The 22,286-nt window shown below is 38.3% G+C and overlaps 1 pseudogene; it reads right to left on the reverse strand.

Annotated features, from left to right (window-relative positions):
• Positions 1 to 4,195: 4,195 nt before the first annotated feature.
• LOC102805516 (putative ATP-dependent DNA helicase Q1) lies at positions 4,196 to 13,326 on the reverse strand (annotated as a pseudogene).
• Between the last annotated feature and the right edge of the window lie 8,960 nt (positions 13,327 to 22,286).

The raw sequence follows: 22,286 nt of genomic DNA on the forward strand, positions 1-22,286 counted from the left end.
GGTATCTCCATTCCCTGCCGAGAGCCTGGGATCTTTCTGTTAGCATCACATCGTACTAACATTTCACTGCCAGGAGGAATATCAACTGCTTTTCTCAGCACCACTCTGGCACAAAGAGTACGGGCCTTCCAGTCATAACATGGGACTATTTCATCCAGAAATTTCAGCTGTAGATTCTTTATGTCCACTACACAGCCTAAGGTAATCAGCAATTCCATCCCCAATATTGCATCAGTCTCCATATCCACTACAATCACATCGGCTGTGGTTTTGTATTTACTTATGCATACCTCCATATTAGCTCCACCATGCTGTTTCATCAAGGTACCGTCTGCTTGCCGGATCCGAGTCGTCATAGCTTCCAATGCAGGTCTCTGCATCTCAGGTATACGCTCATAATGTTTTCTTGACAACAGGGTTCCTGATGCCCCTGTATCTATTAAAAAATATCCCTGTAATCCACCTATTCTGCCTGCCACAAATATACCGCTTGTTGCCCTTGTATAGTCATGTACGGTAGGCAGGGGTCTACTTTCAGTTGCTGGGGGGGGTCGCTGTATCTGATTCCTCTAGTTTTGTCTCCCCTGCCTGCGTACCCTGTTCCCTCCGTCCCTGCACCATTATTACTGCTTGTTGGGGTTGCCTGGGCCTGTCTGCATTTCCGACCCAGCCCTGGCCCTGGTCGTGATTCGTTTCCCGCATACCCGTTTGGTGGAGTTGCGCAGTTTCACTTAATATGCCCCCGTCCTCCGCATCTGTAACACTCAATTCCCATCTGGCCCCACCTTCTTGGTCTTTTATCTTTCCCTCCACCGAATGACTGCTCTCCTATCTGGGTTGGTTGGAATTTTCCGACCCCCATTTCTTTTATCCCTTCATTTAGTTCTACCATCTCCGAGTCACCTTCAGCATTCAGCACCCTGCCAAATTTGGGGCACCGCTCAGCCAGTCTCCTTTTCTCTGACATCACGTGTGATTCAGTCTCCAATGCAGCCTGTATCGCCTGGTCAAATGTTTTTGGATTTGCTCTGAATATACCATCTCTTATTTCCTTTTCAGGGATGGCATTCTTAAAATACTGCCTGCCTAGCCTTTCTTGGGAAGCAGGATCCATACCTGGGTAGGCCATCTCTGTTAATTCCCGTATAGCTTCACCCAATTCTTGCAAACTTTCATCTTTCTTGCGCTGTCTAATCCGCAATTCTGCCGCATATGTATCTGCTTGCCCACCGGGACCAAATCTCCTGTCCAGTCTGGTGACTATCTCCTGGTACGGTATTTCTCCACCATCTGCTTCCTGGGTCAGCACTTTTTGCGCCAAACCGGACAGACTCACTGCCAAATACCTGGACTTATGTGCCATATCCCAATTATTTACAAGTGCACATTGCTCAAAATAGGCCTTGTAATCTCTCCATGGTGTTTTCCCATTAAATTTTTCTGGAATTATATTAGGCTTCGTCACAGGATACATGCCCCTCTGCCGGAAAGCCTCCTCTCCTTTCAGTGCTTTTTCTTTGCGCAGCTTTGGTCTAACAACTGGCTCTGGATCCTCTTTTATTCCCCCAAATAAATCTGAGGTGGGGTTTGTCAGCCGTCTGCCAGTTGATTGTGCCTGGGGGTACCCAAGCCAGAGGTCATCTGCTCTGTCAGCTGGTCTCCCTCTCAATGCTGATCGGTACCGTGGTGTGGCTGTGTCCAGCCTCCATGGTATATCTGTTTTCTCGGCTACTGCTGGCTTACTCCGCTTTTCCACTGTAACTCTACTGCCAGTCAACAGTTCAGCTTTACTAATTTCTTGGGTCCCATAGCCAGAGGTTGGTGTCACCTGTGGCGGCAGCTCATCCGCTTTACCCTCTGGCTGCACAACCCCCTCCTTTTCAGTCTCCTCTGGTTCTTTAAACTCTGCAATATCACCAGCTGCTGCTTGTGCAAACTGTATTTCTCTTAATGTATCAACAAAAATTTGCTGATCATTTCTTTGCTCTGCATCAGCTACTGGTTCAATCTGGATACTCTCTACTGGAATCGGCTTTGCCATTTCTGGATCTGCTACAGGTTCAGTCTGGATACTTTCTACTGGAATCTTTCTCTGCCATTTCTTGATCTGTAACAGGAGTCGCCTTGATCTGCTTTCTCTGGTTCACCTCCTCTGCACCAGTTGTATCCCACCGCTGCCACCAATGTGACATTAAATGCGGGGGGGCCTTTATGGGGCTACACCGTATTCAGGATCGGGGAGCTTGTTTTTAATACCGGTCTAATAGTCTTTGTCTTTGGTAGCGTGCTTATCTAATAACTCTCCTCCCTCTCAGCTCGTCCGCTGTCACGGGGTGGGGATCGTTTGGTGAATGTATATCACCACAACTGAGACTGTGCAGAGAAAGAAATATACCAGTAACGATTATAACAAATCAACACAACACAATATATACGGTTTCCTGTACTTTAATAAACAATTAACAGGGATGCTGGTCACTGGAACCAGCAAGGAGGGGGATACACTGTAAAATAAAATAAATTAGAGACTTGATCGATGCTGCAGGGAACACTCCACTCTCCATTGGACAGCAGTGTGCAATGTTGCGTTCCTTCGTATCTGGCACACTGGCGAAGCAGCTGCACTACAATTTAAACTCGTGCTCTGTGTCCAGGGAGTATCGGCAACTGCACTGCTATCTGCTGCTACTGGTAGCACTGGTACAACGGGAGTAGTTCAGGCAGTGAGCTTCAGTGGTTCCTGTTGATCAGCAGGGATTACTGCACAGCACGTCTGCATATGTACCCCTGTATAGGGTACAGCTCACTGGAGTCAGGAATCAGCATCACAAGATGTTACAGGATCAAGTCAGGTCACCTTCCTGACTAAAGATTTTCCCTTATGTCTCAACTTAAATACCATAGCTAATTTATGGCCATGCAAATAATAAAATGTATATAACGAAATGATTGGTTATCTCGAAATAGCCGACAAATCAGTGTACAGAGGATGCCAATTTTGGTAGTGGAATAAACCACACTTAATCCAAGCTCTACCAATTTAAAGTAGGAGACTCGGGTCAATGATGTCATATCTATTTTCATTGCCAACAACACTGGGCTCAGCACATTCCAAGGTATTTCACAATCACCATGTCACTGTCTGAGACATACCATTATGCCACAGGGAGAGACAGGATGTATGTATCTCAACTTCTGCTGACAACACAATCCAGTGACTGTATCAGCAGTCCTAAAAATAAACATGTGCAATGGGTTGTTGCAAAGTATCCAAACATGTGCGCTTTTATTTCACACAGCCAGGGCTCTGTACTTTTCACTTACAATTTATGTCACATAACTAACAAATATTTATACTATCAACTATATTATCATTCTTAGATAAGCAACCATTCTTTTGCATGTTTTAAGTTCATTCATCTGAGTATTTGTCTGTTCCTTACTAAAGTTAAGACCCCCCACCCTCATTCTGCTGGTATTCAAAATCATTTTAAATGTAAAGGAGATGCCACTGTTTACAGCCTCAACAATAATAATTCCTTCATAAAAGCCACAAAACCCCTGTGAAGTTTCTTTGTTGATTTCATAATGCGTTTGCTTCCAGCTTTCCTGGACATGTTATTATATTACCAATGAAAAGACTAGAAAATTGTATCACAATGTATGAACAGTCACAGAACATAGCAGTGACTAGTGGTGAGTTTAAAGACATACAATGTGTGGAAACAGACACAACAAACATGCAACTTGCCCAGGAAAGTGGGCAGGGAACTCGTTAAGAAAACAGCAATGTCGCAAAGAAACATCATTGGGATTTAGTGGGTGTCATGAACAAATTAATATGGAAGCTGCTCACATTTCAATCAGTGTTGTGTTCTAAGAGATGGTGTTTATACCAGGATAAGTACAGCAGATGAAAATAAATACTTTAATGAATAGGCTAAATATTTCCTGCAGTTGCAACTCTAAATGAAGGAAATTGTTCCATCATACATTACACTAGTACAACTACTTTATTTTTATTTTTCTAGAGGATGAATTTGAAACTGCATCTATCCCATTGGGTGGAGATCAGTTAACCAGGGTGTTTTTTGATTCAGCCAAAAATTTGAGAGCTGGTACTCATACTCCAACTGAAAGACTGGAACAGCTTTCTCCAGTGGTGGAAGAATTTTTCCACATGGAACAGGATCTCTTAGAGGTTTGTGTCACAAATATCACAACACCACTCTTTATCTACATCATCACTTGGCTTGTGTCCAAAGTGCTCCAGCATGACCTCTCGATAACATCTGCTCTCATTACGACAATATTTTATGATATCTTTTTCTATTCCTGGTCTGTTGCCACGTATGTCTGTGTTGTTATAATAAAGTGTTGCTGTACTTAACCTACCATCCCGTCCCACCCTTCCTGTTTCTTGGAAATATTTTTCAAGAGAGGTTGGAGGTTTATAGTGAATTACTGAACGGATATGAGGAGCATTCAAACCCATCCCCAAGGCAACTGTGGCAAAAACCAGCCTTATTTTGCTATCTTCCTAGCATATTTCTTGAATAATTATTTTTTTCATGTTATCTGTGTATACCTGTTGATACTGTGCAAACATACGATTCTCTGGAATGCATTCACCAATATATTGCTGGTTACCCATATGCTTGTCAAAATAACCATAGGCAAAACTGATGACAATTGTGTCAGTGTACATTATAGTAAGTGGATAGTTTAGCTTCTCTTTCAACAGACCATGTAGCATTGGTTTGAGAATTTCCTCAAGATGGTCTTCAGTATCTTTTGAAGGTGGGCGGAAGACTTTCTTGTACTTGATATTTGGACGGTCTGGGTTCATTATTATCAAACTGGGATTTTTCAAACGAAGTGCTTTACTAAGCTGCTTCTGGGCTGCTGGAGAGGCAGTTGCAGTAAACACCATTACTGGAAGGCCAGGAAATCTAGAAAGTAGTTGCTCTCCAATCTTTGAAAAATCCTTCCGAAAAGCACCACCCCTGTAATAAAATATAATTTCATTTAATTTCCTGTAGAAAATAGTGAAGAAGTTTTTTAAAAGTGAAAACTCAAGGGAAGGAGGAACTCTTGCACACTTTAAAGCACTTCTCCGTCGAAGCAATGTAAATGGTCAAGTCAAGTCTACCAATAGTTTTGAGTTTCACAGAGACTTTGTCTTCACTGTGGCTAGGTTTGAAATTTTACATTTATTTTACTTGAGTTGCTTTGTGTTGTTGGAGGGGGGGGGGGTATTCCTCTCATAACTGCAAGCTTTATATATTTTGGTGGTAATCTGTCAAATTAATTGTTAATTTCTATAACAATTAGCAAATGTCAGCCAATCAAAGATATAGCCCCCCCCCCCCTCTCCGTTTTTTCACAGATCCTGTTAGTTTTGGTACAAACTCATTAGGATTATATCAAGATTCAAGAATCCAAATAGTTGCATACAAACTTGCATTTATGTGTGAATTATGCAGGTTGTATCACACTCAAATGCTAGACATTACACACGATTCACAAACAATTCAATTTGTTTCAGGGCAATGTTAGTTGAGTTAGCATGTGAAAAATTCTCTCTCATTGATAAGACTGGCAGATACAATATATGGATCAAGTACATAATATTTCAGTACCAGCAAATTTGAGAGGAAAGCATCTTGACATGGTAATTGATGGTAAGCAACCCTTTCCTAGTTTGTATTGTATTTGCAGCAAATGAGTTAAATTTCAACTGACTAGAATTGTTAATATTCAAAAAGAAAATTGTTGTACATTGATAATTTACATAGAGCCCAGAATCTTATTTATTATCAATTCGGTTGTTTTTGTATGCCGGTAATTTCATGCACATGTATCTTTTTTATCTTTTATAGGTAAATTGGTAAAAAATCCAATCCTTCCAGAAGACAAGCCACCTGTTGTTCAGGATGATTTATTCAATTATTCAGCTTGCTTCCTGAAAGCATCCATGGATCTCATGCAGCTAAATGAACTGATATGAGCAGGCGATATCAAGAGATTAACTGTTACACTAAAACGGTTGATTCCCACATTTGTGGGTTTGACTTCCCTTCGAAGTAAATATGCAATTGAATGCATCAATTTTCTCACCAAGACAGAAAGTCTTTTGTCTGAAAAAGAATCAGTGCGTGTAAAATTAGGGGCATTTGTTAATTCCACAGGAAGACGGGGCCACAACAAGGCTGCAGACATGCAACAGGAAAACAATATCAAACGGGTCAAAACAGTTATACGTGCTCTAGGTGCCAGCAAAACAGATAAAGCTATAGAGAGCTCCTCAAAAGCAGCTTGTGTGTTGTCAAATATGGCAGATAATTTGGGGGATATGGCAGGAGTAAAATCAAAGAAATCACGATATAGTAGTAAATCAAGTGATGATGACATGAACATACTGTCAAACCATTTGAGGCATGTGAAACCTTTTCGTGTTTCAGAAGGAAGGCAACTTGAGTTGTTTACAGGTATAAAAGGGAGTGTTTTTCAGTATTGTGATAAATATGCATTAAGAGAATTTGTTGCCCGTCATAGCAGCAGACGTGCAATTAACAGATTTTTTTTATTGATGAGCAGGATGCAGATTGAACTTTATTTACTGAAATCTAGTTTCTTCCAATGTGTTAGTATAGGTAATTGTACGCATTCGAGTGCGTTTACCATTCTAAACTGCACGGTTTGGGGTAGAATGTTGTAAGCCACACAAGGCCGAAGACAGAGTGCGGTTTATGACATTCTACCCCAAACTGTACCAAGAACACATACAATTACCTATTTATACCACGAAAAAACAGCAAAATAAATCACTGCTGCTTTCGCCATGGTGGTGAGATTCACCGTGCAGCTCACATCAAAGAATTGGATCACCTGATTATGAATATCACAGTTGACATTATCTATGTTCTAGCAGGTGTGTCTTTCAACTCAACAATTAGCTCACTGAGATAAGTCACTGGCTATTGTACAGAAAAACTGAGTTCGATTCCCAGCAAGGCCAGTCTTTCGGAAGTTCGTGGGAAGGGATTCCAACTGAGAACTTGGCCAATTTCAAGAGACTTGCACCTTGAGTGTGCAGGTTTACTAATCTGCATATGTAAATTAGTAAACCGTCACGGTTAGATTGATATGGAGATTAGTACCCCTTACAGTTGCATTCATGTATTATTGAAGTCTATTCATACAACCGTAAGGTTTACTAATATGCATATGAATGAAACCGTGAAGGTTTACTTATCTGCATAAGAACAATGGGTGTTAAAGAAATAAACACGCGCTGCAAACAATAGATCACATGACCATGAGTGGTACAAGTTCTATATAGATCTTTAGTAATTAAATTACAGAGGGGTAGTTGTTGCATGTTTATTTGATCTGCACACCAGTGAATTAGTTGAGATTTTTACTTAAAATTTTGTTAGACTTCGTCAAAAATATTTGACAATGTGTAATTTCTATTTTTCCAGTCTGTTAACTACATTGTTGTCTGTAGTAACACAATGCTGATTTTAGATTTGGTAAGTGACCTTAAGAAAGTTATACAACTCACGTGACCCTGTTTCTTTATTGCTGTAAACCCACATTTTTTGCTTTTTCTTATGTAAACCAGCTACACTTTTTCTCTATTCATCTGCAGTCAAATCTTTTGGTCTTTTTTGTATTGTAAACTGACCACACTTTTTTGATATGTAAACCCCACACTTCTTTTCACATATAGATTGTAACCCGGCCACACTTTTAATGAGGTACTGTGGTGTTCCTATACAAAGCTTGTGTAAATAAAGTAGTAAATGTTATGGGTTCTGTTCATTGAAGATAATTAATGACAAGACGAGTGACTGAACACTGACAGCATATCTAAGACGCCATGTTTATATTATACACCGAGAGGTCAGAAAGAGGCTGCATACATTAAGTGTATAAACAAGCGGGTTATCAGTATGGACGCTGAGGGCGCCATATCTTACATAAGGCTAACTCCCTAACATCTCCCTTCTTTTATCAAGATTAAAGTTCAATGTTCACACTGGATGTTGATGCTGCATCAGGATGCTAAAAGTCATTTCTCATATGCAAAGATCTTGAACGAATCAGATAACGAATGAAATATCGAACAGGGTCAAGTAACATATACATGTATGTATAAAACAACGAATCAGATATCGAATCAAATATCGAATCAAATATCGAACAGTGTCAAGTAACATATACGTATAAAACAACGAATCAAATATCGAATCAAATATCGAATGTTATATCAGCATAATTGTCCGATCATTATAGTACGCTAGTACTATGTATATAACTAAATCACTAATCTAAATACTAAACTTAGTGTTCATGTCATTATAAAGTCTCTGTATTTGGCGGACGGTTTAATGTTGCTTCTGGTTCGAGTTGATCTTGTTGTTTGACTCAGTGAGGTCTCTGTCACTGGAATCTCTGGAATTGGTTGTGTAGATGTATGATCCGGCTTATCATTACTCACTGCTGGTGTTGACTGTTGAGTTGGTAACGCAGTGCATTCAGGCTGACTTGCTAGTTGAGACGGTTGATTACTCGGTGGTTGACTAGATAGTTCTGCAGTTTCACGTATGAATTTACGATTCCGTCTATACATCCTTCCATCCTCTGTTTGCAATATATATGAACGTGGACCCACTTTTTTGACACATGAGGCTTTTCTCCATGGTTCTCTGGGGTTTGTAGGTTGCAATCTAACTTGTTGACCTATATTTAGCTCTGGTAGTTCTTTAGCACTTTTGTCATAATGAAATTTGGACTTCTGTTTTCTAAGTTTTATGTTTTCTGCTACACCTTGGATAACTTGTGGTTGAAGTAATACTTCTGGAGTTGGTAATAGTGTGCGGGCTCTACGTGACATTAATTTCTGTAGTGGGCTGCTGCCATCAGTGCTGGGTGTATTTCGCCAATCTAAAATTGCTAGCTGTAAGTCTTTCTTGTCTTTGTTTGTTTTCTTGATGATATTTTTTGATATCTTGACAGCTGACTCGACTTTCCCGTTGCTTTGACTGTGGTATGGTGAGCAGGTTATATGTTCGAATTCCCATTCACGTGCGAAGGTTTCATACTCATTGGATATGAATTGCGGTCCGTTGTCTGAAATTACATTCTCTGGAATGCCATGTCTGGCAAAGTGTGATTTAGTACAGTTAACTATAGTTGATGAAGTTGTATCTGTATCTAATTTGTCAAGTTCCCAGTAATCACTATAGTAATCAACAGTAATTAGGTAGTCAGTTTTGTTGTATGTAAACAAATCTTGTCCAACCATTTTCCATGGTCGTGATGGAATCTCGTATGACATCAAAGGTTCTTTTTGTTGTTTACTGAGGTATTCGTTGCAAGGACTACACTGTGTGATTTTGTCCTTTATTTCCGCTGTCATTCCGGGCCAAAATAGTACGTCGCGTGCTCGCCGTATACATGCTTCAGCACCTAAGTGACTTGAATGAATTCTATTGAGCATTTGTGGTCTCAATTGTTTTGGAATTATGATTTGATTTCCTTTGTATAGAACACCATTGTGTACTGTGATTTCTTCTCTGTATGTCCAATAGTCTCTTGCACATATTGGAACATCATCTCTGTTGTCTGGCCATCCAGCTAATACTGTTGTCATTAAGGATTGTAGAGTTGTATCTGTTTGTGTTAGCTTTTGAATTTGCTGATGAGTAGGATCACTAATGCGTTGGTATTGAGCTTGGTTAATGGACTCTATTTCTTGAAACAACTTGTCTTCTATTTTTAGCTGAAATAACTGATATTCTGGCATGTTGGAGCTAGTACTCTTCTCTGTTAAGTATGCTCTGCTGAGCATATCAGCAATGTGCATCTGGTTGCCGGGTTTATATTGTACTTTGATGTTGTACTTTTGAAGACGTAGCATCATGCGCTGTAAGCGTTTCGGTGCTCGGTGTATCGGTTTATTGAAGATAGGTACAAGCGGTTTGTGATCTGAATCTATGGTGATTTCTTCTCGTCCATGTATGTATTGATTAAATCGTTCACATGCGAAAACGATTGCTAAACATTCCTTCTCTATTTGGGCATAGTTTTGCTCAGTGGGAGACAACGATCTTGACGCAAATGTCACAGGTTGTCCGTTTTGAAGAAGTGTGGCACCTAATCCTTTTTCCGAAGCATCGCATTGTATGGTTACCTCATCATTTACATCGTAGTATTTCAGAATTGGTGCATGGGTGATAAGATGCTTTATTTGACTGAACGATTCTTCTTGCTGCGATTCCCATACAAATACAGCTTTGTCTTCTTTCAGTCGTCTTAACAGTTCGCTGATTTCTGCTAGTTTGGGTAAATATCTAGCTAAGTAGTTAACGCAACCAAGTAAACGTTGTACTGCTTTTTTGCCATCTGGTCTGGGCATATTCTGTATCGCCTGTATTTTCTGAGGATCTGGTCTGAGTCCATCAGTGGTAATCAGCTCTCCCATAAATGGTACTTCTTTGAGCGATAATCTTAGCTTCTTTTTGTTTAATTTCAAGTTAACCTCTCTCGCTCTCTGCCGTAGACTTCTTAGCTGTTTGTCATGGTCTTCCATGTATTGTTGAGGAGTGTCTCCACATCCAAACACAAGTATGTCATCTGCAATGACTTCAATACCAGGAATATCATCCAATGCGTCATGAAGGCGGCGTTGGAATTCTTCCAAAGCTGATGAAATGCCAAACGGCATCCGTACATATCTGTACCTGCCAAAAGGTGTCCAGAACGTTGTCAGGTAGGAGCTTTGTTCATCCAGTTTGACCTGATGGAAACCATCTTTGGCATCTAGAATCGAGAATACTTTGGCATCGGATAACTTAGGTAGAATTTCGTCTAGCGTTGGCATCTGATACTTGGGACGTTTAATTGCTCGATTTAAATCTCTGGGATCAAGACATACTCTCAACTTGTTTGGTTTCAGAACAGCTACAATACTGCTTATCCAGTCTGTGGATTTAGTAACTTTCTTTATTATGCCTTTCCTTTCCATTTCATTTATTTTGGCTTTCAATTTTGCTTTCAGTGGAATGGGAACGCGTCTTGGTACATGCTGTACTGGCTTAATAGTTGAGTCTATTTCAATTTTGTATTCACCAGGCAGGCACCCTAGACCTTCAAACACATCATTGTATTGATGACGTTATCTTTAGATGTGCATGTAGGAGTTGCTTCCTGTGAAATACTATTCACAACATTAAGAGTAATCAGTCCCATATTTGTACATGTATCACCAGATAGTAGTGGTTTCTGTTTTCCTGCTATAACTTTGAAGTTCAGTGTGTATTCTTTATCTTTAACTTTGCAGATTAGGTTACATTCACCAATAGCATTTACTATGCTATCGTCATAGAGCTTCAACCTTGCTGTTGTTTTCTCTAATGCTGGCTTGCCATGCTGTTTTATGTCACACAGGTCATTATATGTCATCACATTACAGGTTGCACCAGTGTCTAATTGACAATTTATTCTTGTTTCACCAGTCGTATCTCGAAATGTTATTGGTATATAGAATTTCTTTCTATTTCCATATTGAACTGCACCAATAGTATCTATCTTAAATATGGAATCATCAGAATCTGATACTTCATCCTGGAGCTGGTGTAGATTCTGTTGTACTTGACGCTTCTGTTTGCATACAGATTGAAAGTGATTTTGCTTACCACAATTCCTGTAAGTCTTACCATAGGCTGGACATTTGTTCTTGTCACGTTCATGGTTGCTACCACAATATCTACACTGGGAGGACTTATCTTTCGTTTGCTTATACTTGGGTCTTTCTTTGCGTTGCTCAGTATATTTATGTCGATTGCTTTCTGTATGTTTACCTCCTTTCTTTACATAGTTGACTGGGTTTACTGTGACATCATTTCCCATTTGACTTAGCTGTTGCCGTGAAACTTCACTTATTCTAAGCGATTCTATGACTTTGTGTAAGTCACTTGCTTGCTCTCTGAATAATCTTGCTCTTGCTATGGAATCTTTACAGCCAAGGACCAATCTATCTCTAACCATCTCATCTTCGAATGTGCCAAATTTGCATGGTTCAGCTAACTGACGTAGTCGGATTACTAACTGGTCTATGGTTTCATTGGGTTGTTGTTCTGCGTTGTGAAAAACATATCTTTCATACAGAACGTTGCGTTTTGGTACAAAGTGTGCTTCTAACTTATCTAAGATTGTCTGAGGCTCTTTCATTTCATCATCTGTGAGTTGCAATCTTTTCAGTATTTTCTTACACTCTGTACCCATTAACATCTTAAGAGTAGCAACTTGGATGGGTTTATCTTTCTTATCAAGCTCAGTGGCTGTTTTGTAATCTTCATATGATTCACGATATGTCTGCCAATTTATTGCTATATTTCCATTACAGTTCATTGGTTCTGGAGCGGGAATGGAATTGTTCGTTGCCATGATCAATCACTGGGGTCAACTCTGACAACAAATTTTACGCTATGTTACTCACGGTTTTGAAGTGTTGTGCTGCACACATCTGAGTCAGTTTGAAGGCTGGATACTTCAAAAAAAGTGTCTGCACTCACATATATTCAATCGGTGATATTGTCAAACTGTTCACAACAATAATAGCGGCGATCTGTGCTCAAACACATGTACGGAGTCAAACTTGCCAGTCTTGTATTTTTCTTTGCTCAATAGTCTTCGTTTTGGTAGCTGTGTTGTAATCCAGGCTTTTCTACTGTGATCCACACTATTTTCGCCAAAACTTCACCACTTCTGACACCATGTTATGGGTTCTGTTCATTGAAGATAATTAATGACAAGACGAGTGACTGAACACTGACAGCATATCTAAGACGCCATGTTTATATTATACACCGAGAGGTCAGAAAGAGGCTGCATACATTAAGTGTATAAACAAGCGGGTTATCAGTATGGACGCTGAGGGCGCCATATCTTACATAAGGCTAACTCCCTAACAGTAAATAAAAGTAAATAAAAGTCTTACCATTCCAGTATCATGTGTGCTTCATCTATAGCAATGCAAGATAGGTGTTTATTCTTTGACAAATTATTCATCAACAAGTCTCCTTTCCGTGTACTGATCAGAGCTTCTGGGTGCGCATAAATAACTTGGTATTTTCCTGATGCAACATCTTCTAAGGAAACCAATGTTGATATCTCTTGTGCATCACTAATTTCCTCATCATCCATATCATCATCAATGTCGTCCACTAGAAATGTTTCTGCTTGGGTACATTGGTAATCTAAAGCACAAGATTTAATCCCCATCTTGGATAAGGAGGTACACTGATCTACCATTATACTGTTAAGTGGGGTGATCACTATTACACACGATTTAATATCAGCAAGTGGGATACCCCTCTTCAAACTAGTGACAAAAGGAGCTAGTTGGTAGATGATGCTTTTACCAAAACCTGTAGGAAGGATGGCCATTACATCCCTTTTTTCAAGCAAAGCTACTAAGCAGTCGATTTGTTGTTGCTTGGGGCCCTTCTTAAAACCTATGAAGGTTCTTGATTCCTCAATTATCTGTTTATCTTCCATAATGCATGCAGATCGCCACCTGTGTTGACACAATGCCCTAATAATATTGAGAAAAATTAGACCTTTGACCTCCCAATTTACGTGCATTTTAATGTTAATAAAATAAGACATTCTGATGAGTGTTGTGCGTTATTTTAATTGATCAACTCATTAAAGATTAAATCTTGCTAAAAATCGGGAGAGAATGTGTTCAAAATAAGAAAAATACTTGTATATAGTTCCGCGGAAGAAACTCTGAGTAAACTGGTGGCGGATGGATATTTAGCCTTTAGAGGCTAGTTATGCGTCATAAGACACAGGTCTGTGCTGAATAGCGCCACCTGTGTTGACACAATGATCTGATCGCATTCGTATACGCCATTGTACATAGCCGTTCATGCTGCCAAGCATTGTGTACTACTAGTATAAACTCAACTTTTATATGCACCATGTGCTTTTTAGAACTTGGGTTAGAGCATTATGCGTTTGAACCACAGTATTCTGAGAGTGGAAGCCCAATTGCGTTAAAGTACCGTACTTCCGATCGTAAGCCCCTCCCGAGTATGAATCCCATCCCTCTATTTTTACTAGGTATTTATCGAGTTGAGGGCATTCACGATTATAAGCCCACAGTGTTTTTACTGGGCGTCGACGATATTCTTTAAAATATGCGTGTAAAAAGTGTGTTTCATTTCATAATAATCGTGATTGGCATGGTAGTTTGGTTCGTGCTTTTATGAGAAAACTCGCATTAATTTCAGAGTGCATGGCGAATGTACACAACGTGGTTCGCATCCTTTCTATTCTGTCATTTACTCAGAATGAACCCCGATGTTGCAATACTGGAGTAATCCATATTTCTTTGAGTAGTAGCTTTCGAAAAGCCAAAAATGTGATCGTTAAGTCGTGTACCTGGTTATTGTGCATGGTTTAAATTACTTTGAGACTATCATGAAAGGCCTGGGGTTTGAACGATGTGACATGTTGGCGACCGTGAAAGGTGTTTAAATTCTTCCTCCACACTCAGTTTACCCACGGTTACCCGTCGTTTACTTTTCGGAAATTGCGAATCGCCAGTTTTTAGGGAAAAAAATCATCGTTTTTATCGTTGCAATCAGTGCTACAGATCGCATTTTAACATTGCGGTAATTCACTTCCGCATTGCGTTAAAAAATCATCGTCAATAATCGGAAAATGTCATCATTACGACACATCATTTTGATTGGTTAATGAAAGACATGACCTGCTAGGTCAAAGGAAGTTGTTTCAGGTCTAATAGTGCTGAAAAACCTCAGGGTGAAAAATTGCTTTGCGTCGAGAGTTTGCGTACGATCGAAAATATACCAAAACGAAGATAATGATAAATGCCTTTGACTGTTTCCCCCACAGACCCTACCCATTATTTCACCGTAAATTCCGACGGTATGTAAATCGTATTGTAATAAAATGTGTGTGTTTTGTATGAACATGTTTGTTTCTTCATTGTAAGTGTCGTGAAAATCAATGACGCATTTTTTTTTCAAAAATAAGTATTATTTTCCCGAGCCCGGCGTGGTGAACGAATAATTTGTTTGGATAATTTTTCGTTGTTGGCAAGATGGTTACAGTGTTTAACTCCAAAACAAAATCATCTTTTCTGAGTATAAGCTCATCCCTTACTTTTCCCTTACGTGTTCATGCCTCGGGGCTTATGATCAGGGAAGTACGGTATACTGTGAAGATTCAGATCAGTCTAGTGTGAGTGATGAGAGTATATCGTCGACGATGCCCCTTGTTCGGATGATAGTTTTATTTCAAATTACACGGAAGTCTGTGAACAATCTGCTTGGTGTTCCTGTGACACTTGTCCCATGATTTGCTAGTGCAGCCCCGTGAATACATGGACGAAAATGTTTCCACCACCACCCTACGAACTCAAGATTGCATACTCCAGCATCCAGACTTTGAAATAATTTGCACGCACAGTGCAGTACTGGAAACAGCATTTATTAGAAAGTTAGACAAAAAAAATGCCCGTCTCGATCAATCGCACATCCATAATGTTTGTATGTTGATACGCTTGTAAATAACATTAACGTAAAAGTCGAAACAACCTGGACTAGAAGTCAATTCACCAGTCCAGCCAACTATGGCTCCCTAAGTTGTTTATATTAAATCAGATACTATTTCGTCATCATGCTTTGTTACCTTTCCTGTTTATACCTCGTTAGGGCGTTTTTATGGCAAGATGGCGCAAACGGAAGTTCTTCGCAGGTTTATGGTTTCTCATATTTAAATCATCATAACTCTGAAGATAATCATTTTTTTTCATTTTTTTTTTCAAATTTATAATTAATATACATAACTTGGTAAATACAAACACCAAATTAGGCTCTATTTAGTTCCCCTTTAAGAATATTAAATAGCATATATAGCATGCAGCCCAAAACTATAAGTACAATAATCTTATATGGTTACTTCATTGTGAATCTGAAAGTGAAACAAAATAAAACAATTTAATGTGTTATGTACTATTCTTAGACAAATCAAAAAACAACTGCAATGAATCTATGTATAGTAACCCACATGTTACATAGGGGACCGTGTAGCCTAGCATCCCCTCTACCCCTCCCACCTCCAAACCAAGTCACATCAATCTTGATATGGAAACAAACTTTAACGTTGGAAAAAGTTAAGTATGAATTAGGTATAATATTTCAAAGGATTAACAAATCTACTTCTCAAAACACAATGCGATATAGCAAATCAATAGCAATTATTTTAAACTTGAATTTTGAAATAAAATCAGAAAAATTACATATATATGGCTATTTTCAGGGTGCGGATGCTCCATCCCAATTTACCTCAAAGTATATTTTGATATATTCTGGGACCATAATGTCGAGCCTACTCAAAAACATGTGATATTTGTTTTTTGAAACATGTCTATTAATTATTAATGTAAATGAATAGTATTATAATTAGCTTATGTCATAGTATATACCTGGGTGAAAACTCATCCATATCAACTATGTAATACGAAGATGTAATATACGACTGCTCGTGAGTTCTTTGCCTTTGGTTATAGACCGAATTACAATTACAAACATGTTCCAATGACAATAAAAGTAAAATAAATCAATAAAAAATAAAATAAAAAACAAATAAAAGACAATAAAAGAGTGAAAATTTATTTTAAAAAAACGATGAAAATGGTTATAATTCCGCTGATTTCGAAACACGAACGACGCTTAGACAAGACGCATAATTGACACACGATTCGTAAGCTAAATTCGGTAAAATTTCTTCTTTGTTTTGACTGTTCGATTATGATAAAACCGTCATCACCTCTAAGTATTTGTTTGTGGAGCTGGTTGATGTCATGAGCTGTATTATTCACTCACCTTTGGTTCGCACCAAATAATAGTGGCCCATACAAACATTGTATTGAATTTAAAATGGCCAACAAGTGGCCACGTAAGTACTATTCTTATACGTTGTGTTATTTTGTGATTTTATCAAATTTGTTGAAGCATTGGCTATTTTACTGTGAACGTGCTTAGAGATATTTCTTGAAGATGAAAAAATCTTTAACATCATTTCAAGTAACACTGCAAAGTAACACAAATCGACCAATGTTGTCGCGTAGTGCACTTCAGTGATGTCGCTAAAACTAAATCAAAAACAAATGTTGAACAAATTTATAAAAGACTTGATGACAACTTAACATTTTAGTCTCACAATTCAATATTTGTCGAGACATTTATTTTCTTATATTTTACAACCTGAAATAGTGGAAATTAATCAAAAGAAAATCGTTTAGGGTCCGATTTGATGATAGTGACTGCCACAGAGAACGAACGTGTCTAGGTAGTAGGGTTTGGGTCGAATCCGGTAAGGTTTGCGCAAGTGGCAAACACCTAATTGGCAGTATTATCTGTATAAAAAGTAAATCTCTATATCGATAAAATTATTACATATACAATTTATATATATACTAGTAGCTTCGCGGTAAGTGGCTTTCGCGGTAAGTGGGTTTTGTTTTGGGTGGGTCTCGCGGGGAGTAAGGCTTTGTCGCAGTAACTGGTCCTTTCATCGTTGTTGAGAATTAAAGTTTTATGTTTCTTTAATAACTTGCGCTATTCTGGGAATACCATCCTTAAAAGCTATTAATTTGCCCTCATGATTTGTGCAGTTGCTCTGGCCGGAGATCCAAAATAAGACCCATGCTCTGATAATGCCCATAGTTTCAAAGACCAAGAATCACTATCATTATGATCTTATTGGTGTTGCAAAGAATAGTTGAATATTGTTTATTAAAATTAATAATCCCCATAACCGTTTTCCAATATAGAGATAAATTATAGTACGTAACAAATATATAACTCAGTCTCAACAATGAAATAAAGAAATATATATATATATATATATACAATACAACTAATTCAAATTGCAAGAAATTGCAATATAAAATATTCCGTCAGTAACACTTCTCAAGGGCGTATTTCACGGTCAGTGTTATTTACGAAAATATTGGTTTATAATTTTATAAATTTGCTTGGCAATTCCCGCCCCAATTAGATATAATGTGTACATATTTTAATAAATAAAAATGAAATATTAATTATTTCATATTTTATTATAGAACCTGCACAAAAGTAATCAATATTTTTCCTTGCTAGAATGATGTGTAACTTCATATGGGAACCCTGATAAAGTTCACAGCTGGCGATTTAGCAATACCCGTATCAGGGATAGTCAACTTCTTGTGAAATTGATTACCTAACGTTTTTAGGTTCATGTGCTACAAGTTACAGAGCACATACCTAAGCGGCCGTTCCTTAGCAAACAATTAAGCCAAGGCATTTTTGATGTCGAAATCGCGAAATTCTCCGTTTTTACGCAATCTGGGAAGTTCGAATTACTAAATGAAGTATAGGACAATGAAGCTGAAATACCCAAGAACCAACACATACCAACAATTATATCTCAAAAGTGAATATTTGTGGTGTATTTTAAGTCTAACCATGGAGGTATAAACCTGGAGGTATAAACTTCCATGGTCTAACCGAACCGGAAGTGGAAATTTGTTAGTACTCTAAATATCTAAACATATTTTAGTATATGGTAGTAACAATTTGTCAATGATTATTTGTAAGCATGAGATTGTTATGTTAATTTCGTTCATTCATGGAATACTGTGTGATGACGCTATCTTCAGGGCCTAGCTGATTGAGACTTCTATTGGCGATCCGCTCCGCTAGGATTGCCATTAAAATCACTTGTGTGTGTGTGATTTCCAGTGTTTTCACGTATTAATTCTTCTGTTTTTGTATTAATTCTTTTTTTTTTTTGGCTTAGCCGATTTCCCTAAAACTTGGCAGGTAGGTCACACCTTCACCCTAGTTATTAGGAAATATCTGGAAAAAAAATTGGCCTACCGTTGCCATAGCAATAGCCAAAAAACTGATTTTTGGATAGCTTTGCGCCAAATATATCTCCTCATACAAATTTGAGATAAAACGCCTCAGACATAGCTCATTCTACTCAGCTTGAGTGTGGGCACAAAGTTACTATTTGAATTGTTGATATCTTTTTTCATTACAGAGAAATTTGACCCCAAATTTGGGGTAACTGTTCATCAGGAATTGCTTTTTAACTCTTCTGTTATTTTTTTGGCTGAGCCGACTTGGTTCAAACTTGGCAGGCAAGTCACACCTTCATTCTAGTTAGGTTGTAAAATCTGAAAACAAATTCAGGCCCACCGTTTTTATAGCAACATCCAAAAAACAGATTTTTTTAATACATTTGCGCCAAATGTATCTCACCCTACATTTCTAGGATTAAAATGCACGGACATAGCTCACTCTACTCAGCTTGAGTGTGGGCATAAATTTACTGTTTTTTTATGTATATTTTCATGAGAGAGAAAATTAACCTGAAAGTTTGGGTAACTTTTCACCGGCAACTGCTTTTAACTGCTCTGTGATTTTTTTCTTGGCTTGGCTGATTTTGTCCATACTTGACAGGCAGGTCGTACCGTCACTAATTGAAACCAAATTGGCCCACTGCTGCCATGGCAACAGCCAAAAACTGATTTTTGAATACTTTCGCCCAAATTTATTACCTTATTACCTCCTACCAGTCTTGTAAGAGCAATGTTCAAATGATCATGCTTTTTATTTTGGCTACGTTGCGCACTGATAAGAGATCACTGGCGCCGACATTGTTACATTGTATCAACGTAATCCCAACGCAACTTTGAAATTTGATTGAACTGTAAATGCTGCCTTCAATCTAGAAAATACTATCGCAAAACGGTTGGAAATAATAAATTTAACAACAGAATACGTCCTAACAATAAAATAAAGTAACTTCTAAAGACTGAATGTTTTTTTTTTGCGAACTTCGTATACGTGATTCGGTTTTAGTTATAAACCGACGTTATCTTCACGTTCATGTCCTACCATAGAAACAGCCAAAAACATGTTGCTTGTTTTTTGAGAGGAGCGGATGCCAACCAGCCTACCGGTTTGTTTGAATACTTTCGCCCCAAATTTATTACCTCCTACCAGTTTTGTAATAGCAGTGTTCAAATGATCATGCTTTTTATTTTGAATACGTCGTGCACTGGTAAGATACCACTGGCGCCGACATTGTTACACTGTATCAACGTAATCCCAACGCAACTATGAACTTTGAATGAACTGTAAATGCTGCCTTCAATCTAGAAAATACTATCGCAAAACGGTTGGAAATAATAAATTTAACAACAGAATACGTCCTAACAATAAAATAAAGTAACTTCTAAAGACTGAATGTTTGTTTGTTTTTTGCGAACTTCGTATACGTAATTCGGTTTTAGTTATAAACCAACGTTATCTTCACGTTCATGTCCTGCCATAGAAACAGCCAAAAACATGTTGCTTGTTTTTTGAGAGGAGCGGATGCCAACCATCCTACCGGTTTGTTTGAATACTTTCGCCCCAAATTTATTAACTCCTACCAGTTTTGTAATAGCAGTGTTCAAATGATCATGCTTTTTATTTTGAATACGTCGTGCACTGGTAAGATACCACTGGCGCCGACATTGTTACACTGTATCAACGTAATCCCAACGCAACTATGAACTTTGAATGAACTGTAAATGCTGCCTTCAATCTAGAAAATACTATCGCAAAACGGTTGGAAATAATAAATTTAACAACAGAATACGTCCTAACAATAAAATAAAGTAACTTCTAAAGACTGAATGTTTGTTTTTTTGCGAACTTCGTATACGTGATTCGGTTTTAGTTATAAACCAACGTTATCTTCACGTTCATGTCCTACCATAGAAACAGCCAAAAACATGTTGCTTGTTTTTTGAGAGGAGCGGATGCCAACCAGCCTACCGGTTTGTTTGAATACTTTCGCCCCAAATTTATTACCTCCTACCAGTTTTGTAATAGCAGTGTTCAAATGATCATGCTTTTTATTTTGAATACGTCGTGCACTGGTAAGATACCACTGGCGCCGACATTGTTACACTGTATCAACGTATTCCCAACGCAACTATGAACTTTGAATGAACTGTAAATGCTGCCTTCAATCTAGAAAATACTATCGCAAAACGGTTGGAAATAATAAATTTAACAACAGAATACGTCCTAACAATAAAATAAAGTAACTTCTAAAGACTGAATGTTTGTTTTTTTGCGAACTTCGTGATTCGGTTTTAGTTATAAACCGACGTTATCTTCACGTTCATTTCCTGCCATAGAAACAGCCGAAAACATGTTGCTTGTTTTTTGAGAGGAGCGGATGCCAACCAGCCTATCGGTTTGTTTGAATACTTTCGCCCCAAATTTATTACCTCCTACCAGTTTTGTAATAGCAGTGTTCAAATGATCATGCTTTTTATTTCGGCTACTTTGCGGACTGGTAAGATACCACTGGCGCCGACATTGTTACACTGTATCAACGTAATCCCAACGCAACTTTGAACTTTAAATGAACTGTAAATGCTGCTTTCATTCTAGAAAATACTATCACAAAACGGTTGGAAATATTAAATGTAACAACAGAATACGTCCTAGTTATAAACTAAGTGACTTCTAAAGACTGAATGGTTTTTGTGAACATCGTATACGGGGCCCATTTAGTTATAAACTGATGTTAGCTTCACGTTCATGTCCTACCATGGAAACATCCAAAAACATGTAGCTTGTTTTTTGAGCGGAGCGGATCGCCAACCAGCCTACCGGCTTGTATTGACTATGTCCCGGACTGTTTACTAGTACTTACTTACTTGTCAGTGTCTGACTGTTATATACAGCCCAGAACACGTCAGAATAGTAAAAAAAAGTCAGGAAATGTCAGTTGCCCGTGCTTTGAGAGCTGTAGAACCAAAACAATCTGTCACCCTTCGCTGCCCACAGCATCGATATGATTTTATATTGCATAGTAATGAACACTAAATGCTGCTATCCCGGTCAGCAATCGAATCACAAATTTTTCATGATTTATGCAACTGGTACTTCCATCTTTCCTTAATGGTCTGAACTTTAAAATTGTCAAGTTCGAGAGTGTGTTTTTACGTAAAGTGACGCCAACATTCAACAACGTGTTGAACAGGAAGTCCATCTTGGGCTAGTGGCATTGTCAAATTTTAGAGAGTACAGGAAATGTTTCAGTAAGGAATTGTTATGCATATCAAAATCTTTTATTGGAACAGAACATGTTATATATTCACTAAAAACAACGTTGCCATGTTT

This window comes from Saccoglossus kowalevskii, unplaced genomic scaffold (genome assembly GCF_978046115.1).
Source record: "Saccoglossus kowalevskii unplaced genomic scaffold, keSacKowa6.1 SCAFFOLD_194, whole genome shotgun sequence".
NCBI lineage: Eukaryota > Metazoa > Hemichordata > Enteropneusta > Harrimaniidae > Saccoglossus > Saccoglossus kowalevskii.